We start from the raw sequence: 21,714 nt of genomic DNA on the forward strand, positions 1-21,714 counted from the left end.
GACCACCTCCATTCCTGTCATTATTGAAAGAGATTGTGATATCTCAAAATAGGGCTATTTAATGTTACATCCCTCACTTCTAAGGCAGTCATGGTCAATTAACTAATCACTGATCATAATCTTGATGTGATGACTGAAACATGGCTTAAGCCTGATGAATTTACTGTGTTAAATGAGGCCTCTCCTCCTGGTTACACTAGTGACCATATCCCCTGCGCATCCCGCAAAGATGGAGGTATTGCTAACATTTATGACAGCAAATTAAAATTTACACCCCCAAAAAATAAATGACTGTTTTCATCTTTTGAGCTTCTAGTCATGAAATCTATGCAGCCTACTCAATCACTTTTTTATGGCTACTGTTTACAGGCCTCCTGGGTCGTATACAGCGTTCCTCACTGAGTTCCCTGAATTCCTAGCGGACCTTGTAGTCATGGCAAACGATATTCAAATTTTTTGATGACTTTAATATTCACATGGAAAAGTCCCCAGACCCACTACAAAAGGCTTTCGGAGCCATCATCGACTCAGTGAGTTTAGTCCAACATGTCTCTGGACCTACTCACTGTCACAGTCATACTCTGGACCTAGTTTTGTCCAACATGTCTCTGGACCTACTCACTGTCACAGTCATACTCTGGACCTAGTTTTGTCCAACATGTCTCTGGACCTACTCACTGTCACAGTCATACTCTGGACCTAGTTTTGTCCAACATGTCTCTGGACCTACTCACTGTCACAGTCATACTCTGGACCTAGTTTTGTCCAACATGTCTCTGGACCTACTCACTGTCACAGTCATACTCTGGACCTAGTTTTGTCCAACATGTCTCTGGACCTACTCACTGTCACAGTCATACTCTGGACCTAGTTTTGTCCAACATGTCTCTGGACCTACTCACTGTCACAACATGTCTCTGGACCTACTCACTGTGAAGGTGGTAAATCAAATTTGAATGGAGTCAGACCAAGGCTCTGCATCTGTCCTCATGCTCCTAGACCTTAGTGCTGCTTTTGAAACCATCAATCACCACATACTTTTGGAGATATTGGAAAACCTAATTGGTCTACATGGACAAAAATTCTCGCCTGGTTTAGAACTTATCTGTCGGAAAGATATCAATTTGTCTCTGTGGATGGTTTGTCCTCTGACAAATCAATTGTAAATGTCGGCATTCATCAAGGTTCACTATATATTTTACCTCTTTGTGATGTCATTCTGAAACATAATGTTAACTTTCACTGCTATGCGGACGACACACAGCTGTACATTTCGATGAAACATGGTGAAGCCCCAAAATTGCCCTCCCTGGAAGCCTGTGTTTCAGACATAAGGAACTGGATGGTGCCAAATTTTTTCCTTTTAAACTTCATACTCACCTCAGACCAGAGGCCTGTCTGATTCCCTTGCCTGAGGTCAAGGATGACGCGCATTAAACCAGGTCAGGTCAACCAGGTCGCAATTGTAAATGAGAACTTGTTCTCAACTTGCCTACCTGGTTAAATAAAGGTGAAATAAAATAAATAAATAAACAGGCCGCTTTGAGTCTTTGAGGAGTAAGGGCAAAAACAGCAAAGACCCAGATTTCTTTGGAGGCGGCTGTAGAAAAGGCTCTAATTTTTCTTATACTTTTTAGGGAACTGTCACTTTAATCAGACTTTTTGGTTAACTTTACCTTTAAATGCAGGCACCTCTGAGCCATAGAGATGTGTGGAGATCGCATGGTATCAACGCTGCCCATGTTAAGATATGCTTTTGGGCACTAGAGACCTCTGTACATCTCCGTGCTCTAAACACACCTGCAGCCAATTCTCTTAATAAATACCAAAGGTCTTTGTCTTTTAGTTCAGTGTCAAACAAGCCATGCCTTGGAAGAACTCTCCAGCATTTACCCCTTTATCTGTGTGTCCAATATCAAATAAATGGGAGCTAAATCTCTCTAAACTGGAACCTAAAGTCTCTCTCCCTATCCTTGTTCTCTTATTGAAAGGGACACCTGCAACCTGTATCAGCTCCTACGTCACCCAGTGCATTCTTAAGCAACCTGCCTTAACACACAGTGGCGTCTGCCATTCCATATTGAGGCAAACATGCAACAGCTCTGTGCCATTTTATCTTTCCTCGATTCCTTGCCTTTTTTGTGTGCCTCCTCCTAAAACCCCATCGGAGAGGACCCAAGGTTCCTCCCCTCAGACCTCCAATGTGTTTTGAGAGGTGAGTAGCGAGGAAGTTCATGTCATTTTAGGTGGAATCTTATGTGAATGATACATTTGTAACGTTTTTTTCACTGCACGTATACACTACATATACACAGCACAAAAGTATGTGGACACTCCTTCAAATTAGTGGATTTGGCTATTTTAGCCACACCCGTTGCTGACAGGTGTATAAAATTGAGCACACAGCCATGCAATCTCCATAAAAAAATTGCCATTACAATGGCCTTACTGAAGAGCTTAGTTACTTTCAACGTGGCAGTGTCATAGGATGCCACCGTTCCAACAAATCAGTTCGTCATATTTTTGCCCTGCTAGAGCTGCCCCGGTCAATTGTAAGTGCTGTTATGATGAAATGGAAATGTCTAGGAGCAACAAGGGCTCAGTTGCAAAGTGGTAGGCCATACAAGCTCACAGAATGGGACCACCGAGTGTTGAAGCGCGTAGTGCATAAAATCATCTGTCCTCGGTTGTAACACTACCGAGTTCCAAACTGCCTCTGGAAGCAACGTCAGCACAATAACTGTTCGTAGGGAGCTTCATGAAATGGGTTTCCATGGCCGAGCGGCCACATACAAGCATAAGACCACCATGCGTAATGCCAAGTGTCGGCTGGAGTGGTGTAAAGCTCGCCGTTATTGGACTATGGAGCAGTAGAAACCGCGTTCTCCGGAGTGATGAATCATGCTTTACCAGTACAACGGATGAATCTGGGTTTGGCGGATGCCAGGAGAATGCTACCTGCCCGAATGCAGTGACAACTGTAAAGTTTGGTGGAGAAGGAATAATGGTCTGGGGCCATTCTTCATAGCCCCTGAGAAATCCTAACTCTACAGCATACAATCACATTCTAGACAATATTGTGCTTCCAACTTTGTCGCAAAAGTTTGGGGAATGCCCTTTCCTGATTCAGCATGACAATGACCCCATGCACAAAGCGAAGTCCATACGGAAATGGTTTGTTCGAGATCGCTGTGGAAGAACTTGACTGGCCTGCACAGAGCCCTGACCTCAACCCCATCGAACACCTTTGGGAAGAATTGGAATACCGACTGTGAGCCAGGCCTAATCGACCAAAATCAGTGCCCGACCTCACCAATACTCTTGTGGCTGAATGGAAGCAAGTCCCAGCAACAATGTTCCATCATCTTGTGGAAAGCCTTCCCGGAAGAGTGGAGGCTGTTATAGCAGCAAAGGGGGGACCGACTCCATATCAATGTCAATGATTGTGGAATGAGATATTTGACAAGGTGTCCACTTACACTGCATGGCAAAAAGTATCTTACAAACCACCCCCCCCCCAAAAAAAAATCTGCCAATTTCTAAAATGTACATTTCTGTGAACATTTCTGTGAAACTGTGTACGTTTTACTTGTGGATTTTGAAAATAAAAAAAATTAACTCACGCTATGTCAATGTTTGTCTACATGCTGCCATTTGAAAAACTCTGCAGATATTGGAGTAAACCTATTATGGGTTAAGACAAGTAACTATGATTAAGGGCCGATTAAAACATTGTATTTATAACAGTTGGTTTTACTATATCTAATATATAACCGAATCATTGATGGAGTAATAGATACAATAAATGCATGTCTTTAGTCTGCCCCTGCAAGCCGGTCGGATAATGTGTCATGACACTCCCTCATCTGATTGGTCGAGTAGGCGGGCCTTCTGAATTTGTGGCTGTGGTAACTATAAATTACCCACTGGACAGGTCAAGGGCAAGCATTTGTTAGTTCGTCCATCACTCCAGTGTAAGTGACCATTCTAGACACGCACCGCCTCTAAGCCCGTCCCCCACCAGCCTGAAATCCAATCGCGAAAAAAGACCCAAAGATACCCAGACTTGAGAGAGCAACTTAATTAAGAAATTGAGAGTGAAAACTTGACAAAAACGTGATGATTGTTCAACATTTTTTAAATTAGTATTATTAACAGTGTATTTCATTATAAAACTGTCAAGTAAGATCAGAAGGATGGTTGGTTTGGCAAGCTAGCTAACTGGCTAGCATATGTTTTTTTTTAGCGGAGAAGCCCTAAGCAAGAGGACAGCAGAGATGTGGACAAACGCTCGGGAAGACTACAGGCTGCTTTAGAATAGCACTGAGGTGCGGTGAGCCTTCCGACGGCCCCATCGGCTGCTGGGGCATCACCAGGTGGGTGCTGTGTGATCAGTGGTGGTCAAGGAGTAGCTTTCTAGCTACAGAGACCAGACTGCTCTGTTTAACGGCTCTGGACCACAGTCATCATTGCTCCAAGACCAGACTGACCCTGATTGAGGCTCCCGAGGCTTACCCCTGGCTATGATGGTGATGCTCTCTCCCAAGAACATTTAGCATTTGATTTGTTTGTTTATTTATTTGGGCATGGACTGTACACCGCAATTCAGTTTTTAGCTGCCAATGTTGTACACCATGACAAACTAAACTCTGAATAAAAGGGTGATTAGTGAAAACACGACTCCACTTGGTCCCTGTCCTCCAATTGGGAGGGTGGATGACACAGTGGCAGTGAATATCCTACACAAGGTGACAGGTGTCCTTTACCAAGGTCTCCCCCAACCATTATATACAATGTATAGGCCTTCATGTCAAGGTTTATTACTATATAAACTGTGTCAACACTGGACAGTTGGTTTGAATCTTTGCGTTATTATACAGTGAGTCGTTTGCACTACATTTGATGAAATAATACATTCTTGCTAATAAATTATCCTTATTAACATGACAGTTGAATTATTAGCATTAGTATTTTGCTCACTATGCACAATGTACAAAACATTAGGAACACCTTCCTAATAATTGCACCCTTTTGTCCTCTGAACAGCATGGACTCTGTGTTCCGCAGGGATGCTGGCCCATGTTGACTCCAATGCTTCTCGCAGCTGGCTGGATGTCCTTTGGAACAGCATTGCATTTCTTGACACACTCAAACCAGTGCGCCTGGCAACTACTACAATGGTTCCTCCTTTAAAAGTTGGGAGCTTGCACCGCGGGACTGAGAGGTACCCAGCGTCACGGCTTCATTGCTTTCAGACCACCGCAAGGGGGAGTTAGAGCACTCATTATGGATTTGGGTCCTAAGGTTTTTGGGACCCAAAAATGACCAATCATATCGAGTGGTTCCAATGACAAATTTGACACGAGCCATCTGTCCCTGGTGACTTTCTTCAGCAAAGATGGAAACATTACGGTGGAAGCAAATGCAAGTAAATATAACGTCATAATGAGTCAAGCAAAACATTTACAATTGAGAGGAATATGTTAGTTAATGTAGAGACAAACGATTGTGCATATTTTTTTGTCATAAAGTTCATTTACGGAAATCGCTATTTAGCTGACTAGCTAACATTAGCCAGCTAGCTAGCTTGTGTTATGACAGGAATTGTATAATTTGTGTTGTTTAATGTTTTAGGGACTCCTGAGAAAACCAGGCTGTCGTCATGTGAAACAGTGGATGTAAAGAATCTAGCTAGCGAAAGCATTTACTGCAAATTGAATGTACAATTGTGTACGCTTGCCTTGCAATGCAGCTGAAGTAACATATGTAGCGAACTATTTCCTTGCTTATTATGTAGTGGAGGATAAAAATAACTGTATGCCTATGGATGTGTAGCTAGCTACAGGAAGTAGCCAATCTGTTTGCCTATGGATGTGTAGCTAGCTACAGGAAGTAGCCAATCTGTTTGCCTATGGATGTGTAGCTAGCTACAGGAAGTAGCCAGTCTTAATGCCTATGGATGTGTAGCTAGCTACAGGAAGTAGCCAGTCTTAATGCCTATGGATGTGTAGCTAGCTACAGGAAGTAGCCAGTCTTAATGCCTATGGATGTGTAGCTAGCTACAGGAAGTAGCCAATCTGTTTGCCTATGGATGTGTAGCTAGCTACAGGAAGTAGCCAGTCTTAATGCCTATGGATGTGTAGCTAGCTACAGGAAGTAGCCAATCTGTTTGCCTATGGATGTGTAGCTAGCTCAGCCAACTTTTGCCTTGAATGTGTATTAGTTCTTAGATGTGTACCTAGCTACAGGAACCAATCTGTTTGCCTATGGATTGTAGCTAGCTACAGGAAGTCCAGTCTTAATGCCTATGGATGTGTAGCTAGCTAATGTAGCCAATCTGTTTGCCTATGGATGTGTAGCTAGCTAGAATAGCCAGTCTTAATGCCTATGGATGTGTAGCTAGCTACAGGATAGCCAATCTGTTTGCCTATGGATGTGGCTGGATGTCTTAATGCCTATGGATGTTGGAACAGCCAATCTGTTTGCCTATGGATGTGTAGCTAGCACACTCAAACCAGTCTTAATGCCTATGGATGTGTAGCTAGCTACAGGAAGTAGCCAATCTGTTTGCCTATGGATGTGTAGCTAGCTACAGGAAGTAGCCAGTCTTAATGCCTATGGATGTGTAGCTAGCTACAGGAAGTAGCCAATCTGTTTGCCTATGGATGTGTAGCTAGCTACAGGAAGTAGCCAGTCTTAATGCCTATGGATGTGTAGCTAGCTACAGGAAGTAGCCAATCTGTGTATGGACCCTCAAACTTTTGCCTTGAATATTAGTTCAGAACCTATCTATGAACCTCAGCTATTATAGTTGTATCAACTTCAAGTCTGAATGGCATTAATGAAGCCTATGGATAGAGTAGAATAACTTTATTGTGCCAAGGATGCAAGTCCTATATACACACGTACTGTAGTTATTACCAGGCATGAGATTCCCACATTGTAGCCTGGACATTGAATATATTCACTGATCATGTACTGTAGTTATTACCAGGCATGAGATCCCCACATTGTAGCCTGGACATTGAATATATTCACTGATCATGTACTGTAGTTATTACCAGGCATGAGATCCCCACATTGAATATATTCACTGATAATGTACTGTAGTTATTACCAGGCATGAGATCCCCACATTGAATATATTCACTGATAATGTACTGTAGTTATTACCAGGCATGATATCCCCACATTGAATATATTCACTGATAATGTACTGTAGTTATTACCAGGCATGAGATCCCCACATTGAATATATTCACTGATAATGTACTCTTCCTTGGCAAATAAAGGTGCGGTTCAGGTATAAATCTGAGACATTCTTTATCAGTCATTTCAAACTCCATTATTTGAATGACGCCGTGTCTGCATGTATATATTAGAATTATAGACTTCAACAGTGTTTACCACTCCTGCTGCTGGGACATCAATGATTACACATTGTAACTATGTAATAGACTAGAAACATGATTGATTTGTAATTCATATATACAGAAAAAAAACTATGCATATCTAACTCCCTTCATCCTCATTGATCTGAGGATACAGGATAGTACTTCAATGAAATACTTAATTTCAACCAGAATGTGAAATGCTTTATTGAAAGAAGTCCATTATCCAGGTGTTATAAATACATAGATGCATTATAATTATGATATTTGTAATATTATATTATAAATACAAGTTCAATCTGTACTCCAATGCACATATGGTGTGCATTATAAAACGAGGAAGAGAGAGGTGTAGAAGACAGAAAGGGAAATAGATAAGAACAGCGGCAGACAGCATATGATTAATGAATTACAGTGCTACCCTAATATTCTCTCAGTTCATAACCAGCCTTAGGCCCCCAGTTGGCCCGAAGGTTATCTTAAGAGCGGGTGAGGTGGCGATGACGGGACTGGCTTCCTCTCTCACATCAAATCATACCTGCAGACGAGAGACAGGTGGATAGAGAGAGAGCATGATTAAGCCTTGTTTTTTTTATTCTAACACGGTCAGTCATCATAATCATCAGGAGGTGAAATGCAAAACTGACCTTGGATCATTAACTCTGGGACTACTACATCTCTGTCTGTATTTCAATGTAAAGCATCTCCTTAACTTCTTCGATATAGGGGGCGCTCTTTTAATTTTTGGATAAAAAAACATTCCCGTTTTAAATAAGATATTTTGTCACGAAAAGATGCTCGACTATGCATATAATTGACAGCTTTGGAAAGAAAACACTCTGACGTTTCCAAAACTGCAAAGCTATTATCTGTGAGTGCCACAGAACTGATGCTACAGGCGAAACCAAGATGAAATTTCAAACAGGAAATGCACCAGATTTTGAAGGCGCTGCGTTCCAATGTCTCCTTATATGGCTGTGAATGCGCCAGGGAATGAGCTAACACTTTCTGTCGTTTCCCCAAGGTGTCTGCAGCATTGTGACGTATTTGTAGGCATATCATTGGAAGATTGACCATTTTACACTACATCTACCAGGTGCTCGCTTGGTGTCCTCCGTCGCAATTATTGTGTAATTTCCAGATGCGTGTATTTTTCCATTTGCTTCCGAGGAGAAACCCAACTGCCACGAATGATTTATCATCGAATAGATATGTGAAAAACACCTTGAGGATTGATTCTAAACAACGTTTGCCATGTTTCTGTCGATATTATGGAGTTAATTTGGAAAAAAGTTTGGCGTTGTAATGACTGAATTATTATTTTTTTTTCTTAGCCAAACGTGATGAAAAAAACGGAGCGATTTCTCCTACACAAATAATCTTTTTGGAAAAACTGAACATTTGCTATCTAACTGAGAGTCTCCTCATTGAAAACATCCGAAGTTCTTCAAAGGTAAATGATTTTATTTGAATGCTTTTCTTGTTTTTGTGAAATGTTGCCTGCTGAATGCTAGGCTTAATGCTATGCTAGCTATCAATACTCTTACACAAATTATTGTGTAGCTATGGTTGAAAAGCATATTTTGAAAATCTGAGATGACAGTGTTGTTAACAAAAGGCTAAGCTTGTGAGTGAATATATTTCTTTCATTTCATTTGCGATTTTCATGAATAGTTAACGCTCCCGGATACGAGATTGCTCGACGCAAGAAGTTAATAACCTCTCACCTATGATAATGCTGTGCCCTCTGTGTCAGCCAGTTCAGATGCGGGAGGGGTTCATCAATACAGCTGATATAACCTAGAGGATTTAGGGAGAGGGATGAAGTGAAGAAGAGACTTATTGTGCGTGTGTTGTCTCACCTGGTGTCCACACTAAGTGACTACAGAGTACTTTATGCTGAAAAACAGACACATGAGGACAAACAATAGAAGATGATGTCAATAGAAGATACTGTATGTGACGCAGACACCTATCGGAGTGTAACTGAAACATATAGAGAGCTATGTGTCTCACCACTTGGTTATTGCAAGGCTAAACCCCCAGGGAAATCACTTGACAGACTTGACAGCAACAGATAGTCCAGTGAAAATGGCTGTGTTTATGTGGTGTAAATCTGAAAATTAGCAGCTGACATCTTAAAGGTTTTTTAATAAATGCATGTGAGACAGGTTCCATGTACAACAAGACAGGCAGAGATGGAGAAAAAGAACACAGAACATTTCAATTACCTCTGGTTATGGACACTTTTGCCACAGTAAAGCTTCCCCGGCCTGTTCCTCGGACAGTGAACAGTTTAATTACCTCTGGTTATGGACACTTTTGCCACAGTAAAGCTTCCCCGGCCTGTTCCTCGGACAGTGAACATTTGAATTACCTCTGGTTATGGACACTTTTGCCACAGTAAAGCTTCCACGGCCTGTTCCTCGGACAGTGAACATCTGGAAATATCTAAATTTTCGACCCCTTGATCAGCTCGCTCTCTGAAAGTAAAGAAAATTGCTTATTTTTTGTAGATATGAAAAGAATAACTGAGATATAAAGCAGCAGATGTCGTTTTCAGGTATACGTCAACACAGCACAGAAAGCTTAACACCAGACTGGTATTGTGGTTGTTCATTAGGTGATGGGAAATATGCTTTACACCAGACTGGTATTGTGGTTGTTCATTAGGTGATGGGAAATATGCAATGATACCTGCACCCTCTACACGCTGCAAAAACTCTTTGTGACAGACATATTGTGTTCTTTCATCCTCCTGTAAAAACATCTAACCGTTACACTGTCATGAAATATGATTATATCAACTATGAAACAAATATGACATGGCCGGCTTATGAGTTGCCATGAAAGAAAGTAATGTAAAAGTTGGATGGAAGAACACCCAGTGCTGCTTACCTGAGATTCCATCATCACATAGTCCTTCTTCGTAGGTGTCCGCTATGACTTCCTTTGTGTCGGAAAAAAGTTGCTTTCAGAACAATTATTTTTGATTGAAAATAAAGTTTTGCTCTCGACAAAAAGACACAAATGTACCCCCATAGCATATAACAATTTGCCTGTGAATAACCACACCTTCATACAAACCTGCACCTGTATGCAGAATTCTTGACTTACGACCGAAGATGCTGCCATATCCTGCCAGCACGCCCACAAGTGAGCCACTCAGGCGCAGAATGATGACGCGTGGAAGAGGGAAAGGAACGAGATGGGAACAACAACAATTTGTTGCAAGTTGGGGAGGGGGACTAATAGCTGAACAATAGACTATGCAACCTTTACTAAAGAATAGTCTAATTTCCGAGGTAGGTGTGAAAAAACAAATCAGATTTGCCCTAATGATCAAGGGATAGCTTGCTACTCAATGTAATAAAGTAATGACTTTTCAAATAAGTTACCTTACACGTTATGTTGGCTGACAATTTGTTAGCTACGCTGTCCTTACGAACCACATAGCACATCATTACAACAGTACGTACTGGTATGTTAGCTATCTACCTAATGTTAGTAGTTATACATCAAACTTGCCAGGATATTAACTATAGGCTATCTGACTACCCAATGTTTATTGACTTGATTATTCCCATCATTCTTAGCTTAGCTAAATGGTATAGTCATTGTGCGTTCTCAATGGACATTTGGGTGCTTTCATAAATTCGCTCTGGCCATTTACACCGATTTCAGAGCACTCTCGTCTGAGTGTACCAGAGCACAGAATAATGAACTTACTCAACACCGGTTGAATATGGCCAGTGTCCGTAAAGTCGGCAAAAATGCGTAATTAAATTGTTTCCAGCAGCACAGTCACCAATGCTCCGGGTAACACGAAAACTGCCTGACTAGCTCTGCTTGAGCAAGTAAATTTGTGTCTGGAAGTAGCTAGCCAACGTTAGCTTGAGTGCTTGACTGCCGTTGTAAGGCCAGAATGCTCAAATCAACACTACTCATCGGCCTAAACGTCCAGTGTGCGCACCGAGAGCTCAACAGTCTGAATTTAGAAACTGACAATGCTCAGAATTTATGGGCGTTGTACAGCGCCATATTTTCTGTTCCATCCTAACGGAAACCCAGAGGGTTTTTCATTATTCATAGAATAGAATCACCATAATATTAATCAAATGAATTAAGCAAGTACCAATCAGAAGTTTGGACACGCCAACTCATTCCAGTATTGTTATTTTTACTATTTTCTACATTGTAAAATAATAGTGAAGACATCACAACTACGAAATAACACCGATCTCCCGCGTGCCCTGCATTCTATAGTACAGACATGACCTGCTCTCCCTTATGTAAGGAATTAGGCACTTTCCCATGTTTACTACAGTATGTATTGTAGACAGCACAGTAGCCTAATAAACAAATAAACACATTTCGTAAAATAATACTCTTTGAAATTGAGGTTGATTTAGTTATGGGTCCATTTACTATGGGAATAAATATAACTGATTTACAGAAATATTGGAAAAAAGTTGTCTCTTGAAGGTAAACAACTTAGAATCCTCCAATCCTGTAGCCTACTCCCTACCATCACGTTGTACAGCAGGATATTTTCCATTCCATCCTAACGGGAAACCCTGAGGGTTTCATTTTTTCTCTGAATAGAAACACCATAATATTAACCTCTTGAAACTAGGGGGCACTATTTTCATTTTTGGAAAAATAACGTTCCCAAAGTAAACAGGCTATTTTTCAGGACCAGATAATAGAATATGCATATAATTGACAGCTTAGGATAGAAAACACTCTAAAGTTTTCAAAACTGTAAAAATATTGTCTGTGAGTATAACAGAACTGATATTGCAGGCAAAATCCAATCAGGAAGTGACTCTTATTTAGAAACCTCTGCATCCCTATTGAGCAGTGAAAGGGATATCAACCAGATTCCTTTTTCTATGGCTTCCCTAATGTGTCTAGTGTCACAAGACATAGTTTCAGGCTTTTATTTTGAAAAATGAGCGTGAGCGACAACATTGCGTCAGTGGTCAGCTGGTGGCGCTCAGAGCGATTTGTGCGCAATAGACAAATGCGGCCATTGTTTCTCTCGCTCCTACTAAGAAGCCAACTGACCCGGTTGATATATTATTATATTTGAAAAATACCTTGAGGATTGATTATAAAAAACGTTTGCCATGTTTCTGTCGATATTATGGATCTAATTTGGAATATTTTTCGGCGTTGTCGTGACCGCAGTTTCCGGTGGATTTCTCAACCAAACGTGAAGAACAAACGGAGGTATTTCGGATATAAAAATAATCTTTATGGAACAAAATGAACATTTGCTGTCTAACTGGGAGTCTCGTCAGTGAAAACATCCGAAGCTCATCAAAGGTATACGGTTAATTTGATTGCTTTTCTGATTTTCGTGACCAAGCTTCCTGCTGCTAGCTGGACATAATGCTATACTAGGCTATCGATAAACTTACACAAACGCATGTCTTGCTTTGGCTGTAAAGCATCATTTCAAAATCTGAGACGACAGGGTGATTAACAAAAGGCTAAGCTGTATTTCACTTGTGATTTCATGAATATGAATATTTTTTGTCCGTGGCGTTATGCTAATTAGTGTCAGGTGATGACAATTCTCCCGGATCCGGGATGGGTAGTTTAATCAAATTAATTAAGCTAAATTTCTTAAAATCAATCCCATATACTATGTTATTACAAAAAAGGTTTTAAATTATCTGGTAATGCCAATTCGGAATACTATCAAATGCTTCTCAAAGCTGCCCTCTGGTGGTCAAACTAGAAATAACTTGCAGTAACAAAAAATGGCTGACAATTTAATGACATGCCACAGAATTCTGCGGCAGCACGCAAGGTGTGCCGCAGTATGACGCAGCTTTTAAAGGAGGAACCACTGTACCATACCCCATTCAAAGGCACTTAAATATTTTGTCTTGCCCATTCACCCTCTGAATGGATGAATACACAAACCATGTCTTTAACCTGTCTCCTCTTCATCTACACTGATGAAAGTGGATTTAACAGGCGACATCAATAAGGGATCATAGCTTTCACCTGGATTCACCTGGTGAGTCTATGTCATAGAAAGAGCAGGTGTTCCTAATGCTTTGTTCACTCATTGTATGTGCTTTTTTTCAATTAGTAAAATTTTGCCATTGGACATTATTATACTTTTTTTTGCATTAGTGCGTCTTGCTGTTGTTTTGGTCCTGATTAGAAAGAATGTATTGTCATGGCTTATTTGTTTAGAGGTACTTGGAGAAACCATTCCAATGCCCTCCATATTGTTTGTGGGCCTTGACGCCCTCCAGAAGGAAACACTGCCACCCCACCCGTTTCATGCATGAAAACGCAGCAGGGGCACTTGTGGGATTTCAATGTATTTTTTATATTCACCATCACTCGAAATCCCATGAGTGCCCCTGCTTGCCTTTACCGGAAATACAGTCTACCTATAGCCTGCTCTCAGATCTGTTTGTACTGTCTAGCCAACTCCTATGGTCCACAGGGGCTATACAACACAAACAGAACTGGGACCAGACTAATCTGCCTCCACAATGTCCCACCTGTTCCCCAATGGCCTCCAGGTCCCTGTCACGCAAAAAAGTCCTCCCTCAGCTGTACCCCGGTGAGCCTGGTGCTGTGCGGGTCCGAGAACAGCTGGAAGAAGCCGTCCTGCGGCTCAAAAGTTACTGTCCATATGGACCAGCAACGTGTATCTGTGAAGATGGATACATAAAACAGCAGACAAATCATTATTTGACAGACACAAGATCAAATTGACATACAGTATCAAACTATGGTTGGCATTTGACAATTCATTTACATTGAGATTCGAAGCAAATCATAAATCAATGCTCATGAGCTGCTGCTAATAAAATGATTGATCATGAAAACATCCTTGACACCTCATAAGACCATAGCAACATAATGTGAAAAATTAGACAAACCAACAAGCAAAACCAGTCTGACAGTGCTTAATTGAACATTAGGATTAGCACCCATTACAAATCCCAATTATACGTACGTGTTGACCAGCTTGTCACAGATCTCGCTGGGCAGGAAGACATCTGAGCGCAGGCAGAGCTTGTTCCTCTCTCCCAGGTAGCACATGGTCCTCCTCAGGTTCCTCAGGCAGAAGGCTGTGGTCAGTGCCATGAGGCTGTCGGGGTTGTCCCCTGCCTTGGCTGCCATGTCGGCTGCTGCCTCTCACTGCCCCTTTGTTTGACAACCACAGGGCAAAGCAGGTGGCCTCAGGAGGTAGGTGCCGGGAAGCTCTCAAAGGGTAGGCATCGGGATAGATGAGATGGTCACAGAAGAGGCAGTGTGCTCAAGACCTCCTTAACTCCGGGGTTAGGTCTACAAGAAGCTGCTGGAGACAAAGACAAGTTGTTGTTATTAGGATACTTGACATTGCTTTGATAGAAATATCAAAAAGTATATACTTCATGTTTAAGGAAATGACAATTACAGTCTAATGATGCAAGTTATCATAAACTCATTGTTAACACTGTAAATCGTGTCATAAAAAAAGTATGATTAAGACTGTAAACAAAGTATTTGGCTAGCTAGTTGGCTAAATAAAGCAAGCGTTTCCATTTGAGCAACATCTAAACAAGTGGGACTTGGCAGGTGAAATTCGTACCAGTTTGTCTGCTACATGGCCAAACTAAACGGATTTAGGATAATCCAAATGGCAACACATGTAATGACAGGCTTCGCTTCCATAACATTAATGTGGTTCTTTCAATTAGGAATGTTTGCGGAAACTAGCTTAAATATTTAGCTAGATAGCTAACTGCTTAGCTACTTCTGAATCATTAACGTTAGCTAGCTACATTTGATGGCAGTAGTTAACTAAGTTACCGAACTACAAACACCTCGACAAATCGGACAAGTACAAATGAGTATGTCAAGTAGCTAGTGGCTAGCCACGCCATGGAAGGGGTGAAACATGTTTGCTAGCTGAGGAACGCTCAACTCAATTCCCGTCTATCGAGGCGGAGCTGAGTAACCTTGTTGATAACTGACCGCGCGATTTACTAGCGACATTATTGGGTCGCCATTGATACTTGTAAAAACGTCAATTTTGTAAACGCTTACCTGTACAACTGCGGCATGAAATTTGGATTTTTAATAAAAATGTATGGAGCACTACAATCGCCGACTTTATCCTCATTTGTGTTGTTCAACTCGGCGCCAATTGAATCTCAGCTTACATAGTAACTTTCAAGCCGTTATGTCTCAACCAATTAGAAAAAGTCGGTGCTTGTATTCGATAACATATTTTATTAGAAGTATGAATTTCAACCATGACATATAGCTATTTTGCTAAATAACGTTAGTTAGCTACATCAAATCCATTGCTGGCTTGCTCAGCTACTGTAAGTCGCGTTAATTAGATTCATTAGCTAGCTAGTGAATAAATGTTTGGCGATCTAGCTAGCTTTAGACAGGATTTGTCAACATTGCTCATTTGCAGTTTATCGGACACTGTCATACCTTAGCTTTGCACACGGGTAGTTCTTTGGTTGATTCAATTCATTTATTGTTTAATCATTTATATTCCCCTCTGTTTTTCGTGTTCGTCTGATGTCAACAAAACAACATCCTCTTCCGGTTCATCTGTGTTGTTATGAATTGCTTCCTGCTTCAGGAGAAGATTATGTGAATTGTTTCCCATTTAATTTTAAGAAAGCATATTGTTGCATGATCACTGTTAGTTAAATTCTCTCCACATTTTGGATAAGGAAGGTAGCGGACTATTTGCATTGACACCCTTATTTTATTCTTATCTATTCTTATTTTTTTTTGCACTGACTCGATGTACAGTCACTTGACTCTAAGCAGACACACTGTCCAGTGGAGGCTGCTGAGAGGAGGACGGCTCATAGTAATGGCTGGAATGGAGTGGTATCAACCACATGGAAACCACATCTTTGATGTGTTTGATACCATTCCTCTCCTCAGCAGCCTCCACGGAAACACAGACACACACGCACTCTCTGTTTATTATCTATGCATAGTCAATTTACCCCTATCTACATGTACAATTACCTCGACTACCCTGTACTCCTGCACATTGACTTGGTACAAGTACCACTTCTATATAGACTCGTTATTGTTATTTCAAATCAAAGTTTATCTGTTATTTACAAGCCCTAACCAACAGTGCCATTTTTAAGTAAATAAATAAGGTATTAGGTAAACAATAGATGAGTAAAGAAATACAAAAGAAAATAAAAACTGTAAAATGACAGTGAAAATAACAGTAGCATGGTGGTACCGGTACAGAGTCAATGTGCGGGGGCACCGGTTAGTCGGACTAATTGAGGTAATGTGTACATGTAGATATGGTTAAAGTGACTATGCATAGATGATAAACAGAGAGTAGCAGCAGCGTAAAAAGAGGGAGTTGGCGGATGGGGGGACAGAATGCAAATAGTCCGGGAAGCCAATGTGCAGAGGGCACTGGTAGTCTGGCTAATTGAGGTAATATCTACGTGAATGTATTTTTATTGTGTTACTAGTTTGCCTTTAGTTTATTTAGCAAATTTGTCCTACTTTTTTTTTTAACTCTGCATTGTTGGTTAAGGGCTCCTAAGTAAGCATTTCATGGTAATACAATTTGTTTAATGTTTTTTTATTAGCTATCTCAAACTGATGAGTTTTAATGAACTTGTAGCCAGGTCTGGCATAGCATACACTACACAAAATATGTGCATAGTTACTGCAATAAGCTATTCTAATTATTATTTACATTAAATAATGCAAAGTAGAAGAATAACGATTGATTATGGTGAGATGGCATAACAAAAAAAAATAACAGTGGTAATCCTAGCCCTAATTCATAAGTCAAATTCCATTAGGCCATTGGTACACTTTAAAAATATATTTATTTATTTATTTCACCTTTATTTAACCAGGTAGGCTAGTTGTGAACAAGTTCTCATTTACAACTGCGACCTGGCCAAGATATAGCAAAGCAGTGCGACAAAAACAACAACATAGAGTTACACATGGGATAAACAAACGTACAGTCAATAACACAATAGAAAATCTGTATACAGTGTGTGCAAATTAAGTAAGGAGGTAAGGCCATAGGCCATAGTGACAAAGTAATTACAATTTAGCAATTAACACTGGAGTGATAGATGTGCAGATGAAGATGTGCAAGTAGAAATATCGTTGTGCAAAAGAGCAGAAAAAAAGAAAAAAAATATGGGGATGAGGTAGGTAGTTGGTTGGATGGGCTATTTATAGATGGGCTGTGTCCAGCTGCAGCGATCGGTAAGCTGCTCTGACAGCCGATGCTTGAAGTTAGTGAAGGAGATATAAGTCTCCAACTTCAGTGATTTTTGCAATTCGTTCCAGTCATTGGCAGCAGAGAACTGGAATGAAAGGCGGCCAAAGCAGGTGTTGGCTTTGGGAATGACCAGTGAAATATGCGTGCTACGGGTGGGTGTTGCTATGGTGACCAGTGAGCTGAGATAAGGCGGAGCTTTACCTAGCAAAGACTTATAGATGACCTGGAGCCAGTGGGTTTGGCGACAAATATGTAGCGAGGACCAGCCAACGAGAGCATACAGGTCACAATGGTAGGTAGTATATGGGGCTTTGGTGTCAAAACGGATGGCACTGTGATAGACTGCATCCAATTTGCTGAGTAGAGTGTTGAAGGCTACTTTGTAAATGACATCGCCGAAGTCGAGGATCGCCAGGATAGTCAGTTTTACGAGGATATGTTTGGCAGCATGAGTGAAGGAGGCTTTGTTGCGAAATAGGAAGCCAATTCTAGATTTAATTTTGGATTGGAGATTCATAATGTGAGTCTGGAAGAAGAGTTTACAGTCTAACCAGACACCTAGGTATTTATAGTTATCCACATATTCTAAGTCAGAACCGTCCAGAGTAGTGATGCTAGGTGGGCAGGCGGGCGCGGGCAGCAATTGGTTGAAGAGCATACATTTAGTTTTACTAGCGTTTAAGAGCAGTTAGAGGCCACGGAAGGAGTGTTGTACGGCATTGAAGCTCGTTTGGAGGTTTGTTATCACAGTGTCCAAAGAAGTGCCAGATGTATACAAAATGGTGTCGTCTGCGTAGAGGTGGATCACCTGCAGCAAGAGCGAAGTCATTGATATATACAGAGAAAAGAGTCAGCCCGAGAATTGAACCCTGTGGCACCCCCATAGAGACTGCCAGAGGTGTGGACAACAGGCTGTCCGATTTGAAACACTGAACTCTGTCTGAGAAGTAGTTAGTGAACCAGGCGAGGCAATCATTAGAGGAACCAAGGCTGTTGAGTCTGCCGATAAGAATACGATGATTGACAGAGTCCGTCCAAACGCAAATATGCCTTGCACGGTACACAGTTTTGTAATGGTTTGGATCATAACTTTCATTTGAAGGATAAATTCTTTTTCAAATACAAAAAAGATACACTTACTAACTTTATGCATTTTCTTATTTTTCTATGAAATAATGGCGGTCCGCAAACCAACGTTAAAGGTGCATGCCGCCACCCCCTCTGGTGGAGTGTATGGTCAATCACAGTTTACAACATGTCTAAATCCTCCTACCCAACTCAACAAAAAGAGCCCAACTAACTTCTTATAGGCCCTCCCCATCCCCCAAATCCCTTCCAAATGCCCCCAACCACGTCCCACTTCAATGACCCTACACTTCAATCTTTACCTCTCTTCAACATACTTACAACAATATAACAACACATGCTCCACCGTTTCATCAACCATATTATCCAGACACAAACCATTCACATACTTGCCAACCAGATGTAATAACAGGTTCAATGTACAATGTCCTAAGCGCAATCGAACAAACACCACCTCTTCCTCCATAATTTGACTTTTGAATCTTGGTCCACCAACCTTTAATTGGAGGGCATATAAATGCCAGCCCTTGGGCTCAGAGTCCCATCTCTTCTGCCACACATCTATCAAAATGGCTCTGATCTTACATTTAGCCTCACCTCTACCCAGTGAAACATTACTACCAATTATATCTCATTTCAAAGCTCTTTTGGTTAACTGGTCTACAATTTCATTCCCTTCCACACCCGAATGTGCTGAGACCCTGCAGAATCTCACTTTACACCCATAACATTAATACCTCCAATAGTAGGTCACTCCTATTAGATTTACTATATTATAAACATTTAATCCAGACAGAGCATCTGAGCATACTATAATTCTAACAGATTGTATGTCCTCCACCCACTGGAGGGCAACTTTTATCACAAACATCAAATTCAGGAACGTAAACACCTGCTCCTGTGCGCCCACTATCTGGGCCAACCTCCAAATCCTTCAAACCACTCTCTTCAGCAAGCTTTCCAACTGTCCAACCAAATCCACTGCCTTGTCTAGTAATATATTCTCAACAGTCATCTAGAACAGTAACTCCAGATGTTGATTTAAATGCGCCAATACATATCCTTAAAGCTATATACTGGATTCTGTCCAGGTTCTGAAGCCAAGTCTTAGCCGCTGTTCCATAAAATATACACCCGTAATCAATTGTCGTCCTTATCAGAGCTCTATAAATATCTATCAACAATTGTCTGTCAGCACCCCATTCATAACTAGAGACCGAGCACATAAGATTAATCTTCTTACACTTTGTTTCAACATTTATGACATGATCTTTCCATGTGTATCGCTCACTGAACCATAGACCCAAATATTTGTACTTATAAACCCTCCCCATAGGCTGTCCATATAGAAACAACTGTATATTATCACCAACTTTCTTCTTTGAGAAGAACATGCAACAAGAATTTGCCACTAACAATTTAAAGCCCCAGTCAATCAACCATCTTTCAACATCTACTATAGCTTGTTGAATAGATTTGATCATGAGAGACATTCCTTCCCCTCTTCCAAATAGCTCCATCATCAGCATATACACATTGTTAATCATAATGTTGAACAAAATAGGACTGATAGCACTGCCTTGAGGAATACCACTGTCATCTCCATAGGCATCAGTTAAAATGGATCCTATTTTAACTCAAAAAGAGTGATTAAATAAGGCCAAAACCCAGTTATATAATCTCCCACGAATACCAAGTCTTTCCATCTTAATCAGTAGGCCTTCTCTCCACATAGTGTCAGAAGTTTTTTCAATGTCAAAAAAGACCGTAGCCATTACTTATTTTTTGATCAGAGTTTTTCAACATCATTACTCACCTTTACTAATGTATCCAAAGTAGATCTACCTTTACGGAATACCCTTTGACATTGAATCAATAAACCTCTATGTTCCAGGAAATATTACAATCTATTGACTATCATCTTTTCTATAATTTTACACAAGTTAGAGGTCAGTGCAATTGGTCTATAACTATCAGCACATGAAAGGTCGTTACCAGGCTTTACAAAAGGTAATATTACTACACGTTTCCAACCAGAAGGTCTAAGCGCCTCACTCCAACTCGTATTAAATAATCCCAGGAGAACATGTATGACCTCATCAGGTAGATGGGGCTGTATATCCACAGCCTATTAAGGCTGAATGCAGCTCATGTATGGTAAAGACAGCATCTAAAGAAGAGTCAAGTGTCCCTTTTCTTATACACATTAACGTGAGCATTTAAAATCTCACACCTGCGTATCTGTATCTGGACCAACATAAGCAACATTTCCTACTTATTCCAGGAGTAACCCTATTATTCCACTTATTCCAGGAGTCACCCTATTATTCCACTTATTCCAGGAGTAACCCTATTATTCCACTTATTCCAGGAGTAACCCTATTATTCCACTTATTCCAGGAGTAACCCTAATATTCCACTTATTCCAGGAGTAACCCTATTATTCCACTTATTCCTGGAGTAACCCTATTATTCCACTTATTCCAGGAGTAACCCTATTATTCCACTTATTCCTGGAGTAACCCTATTATTCCACTTATTCCAGGAGTAACCCTATTATTCCACTTATTCCAGGAGTAACCCTAATATTCCACTTATTCCAGGAGTAACCCTATTATTCCACTTATTCCAGGAGTAACCCTATTATTCCACTTATTCCAAGAGTAACCCTAATATTCCACTTATTCCAGGAGTAACCCTATTATTCCACTTATTCCAGGAGTAACCCTATTATTCCACTTATTCCAGGAGTAACCCTATTATTCCACTTATTCCAGGAGTAACCCTATTATTCCACTTATTCCAGGAGTAACCCTATTATTCCACTTATTCCAGGAGTAACCCTAATATTCCACTTATTCCTGCTAAGTGTATCTTTTGTATTTGAAATATTTTTTTCTCGCTGGTATGAAAGTTAAGTTCCAAAGGGTTCCAAAACTGTATCGCAAGCGAGGATTATTAACG

The 21,714-nt window shown here is 40.7% G+C and overlaps 1 long non-coding RNA gene and 1 pseudogene across 1 annotated transcript; both read right to left on the minus strand.

Annotated features, from left to right (window-relative positions):
• Window positions 1-16,001, minus strand: part of LOC115146874 (protein zer-1 homolog) — a 53,184-nt pseudogene extending 37,183 nt beyond the window's left edge.
• LOC135562377 (uncharacterized) lies at window positions 7,167-13,918 on the minus strand. Its single transcript, XR_010459882.1, has 2 exons — window positions 9,119-13,918; window positions 7,167-7,929 (listed from the first exon to the last, which is right to left on the minus strand). It is a non-coding gene; the product is annotated as an uncharacterized LOC135562377 (long non-coding RNA).
• Window positions 16,002-21,714: the final 5,713 nt, after the last annotated feature.

Source organism: Oncorhynchus nerka, linkage group LG19 (genome assembly GCF_034236695.1).
Source record: "Oncorhynchus nerka isolate Pitt River linkage group LG19, Oner_Uvic_2.0, whole genome shotgun sequence".
In the NCBI taxonomy this organism is placed as follows: domain Eukaryota; kingdom Metazoa; phylum Chordata; class Actinopteri; order Salmoniformes; family Salmonidae; genus Oncorhynchus; species Oncorhynchus nerka.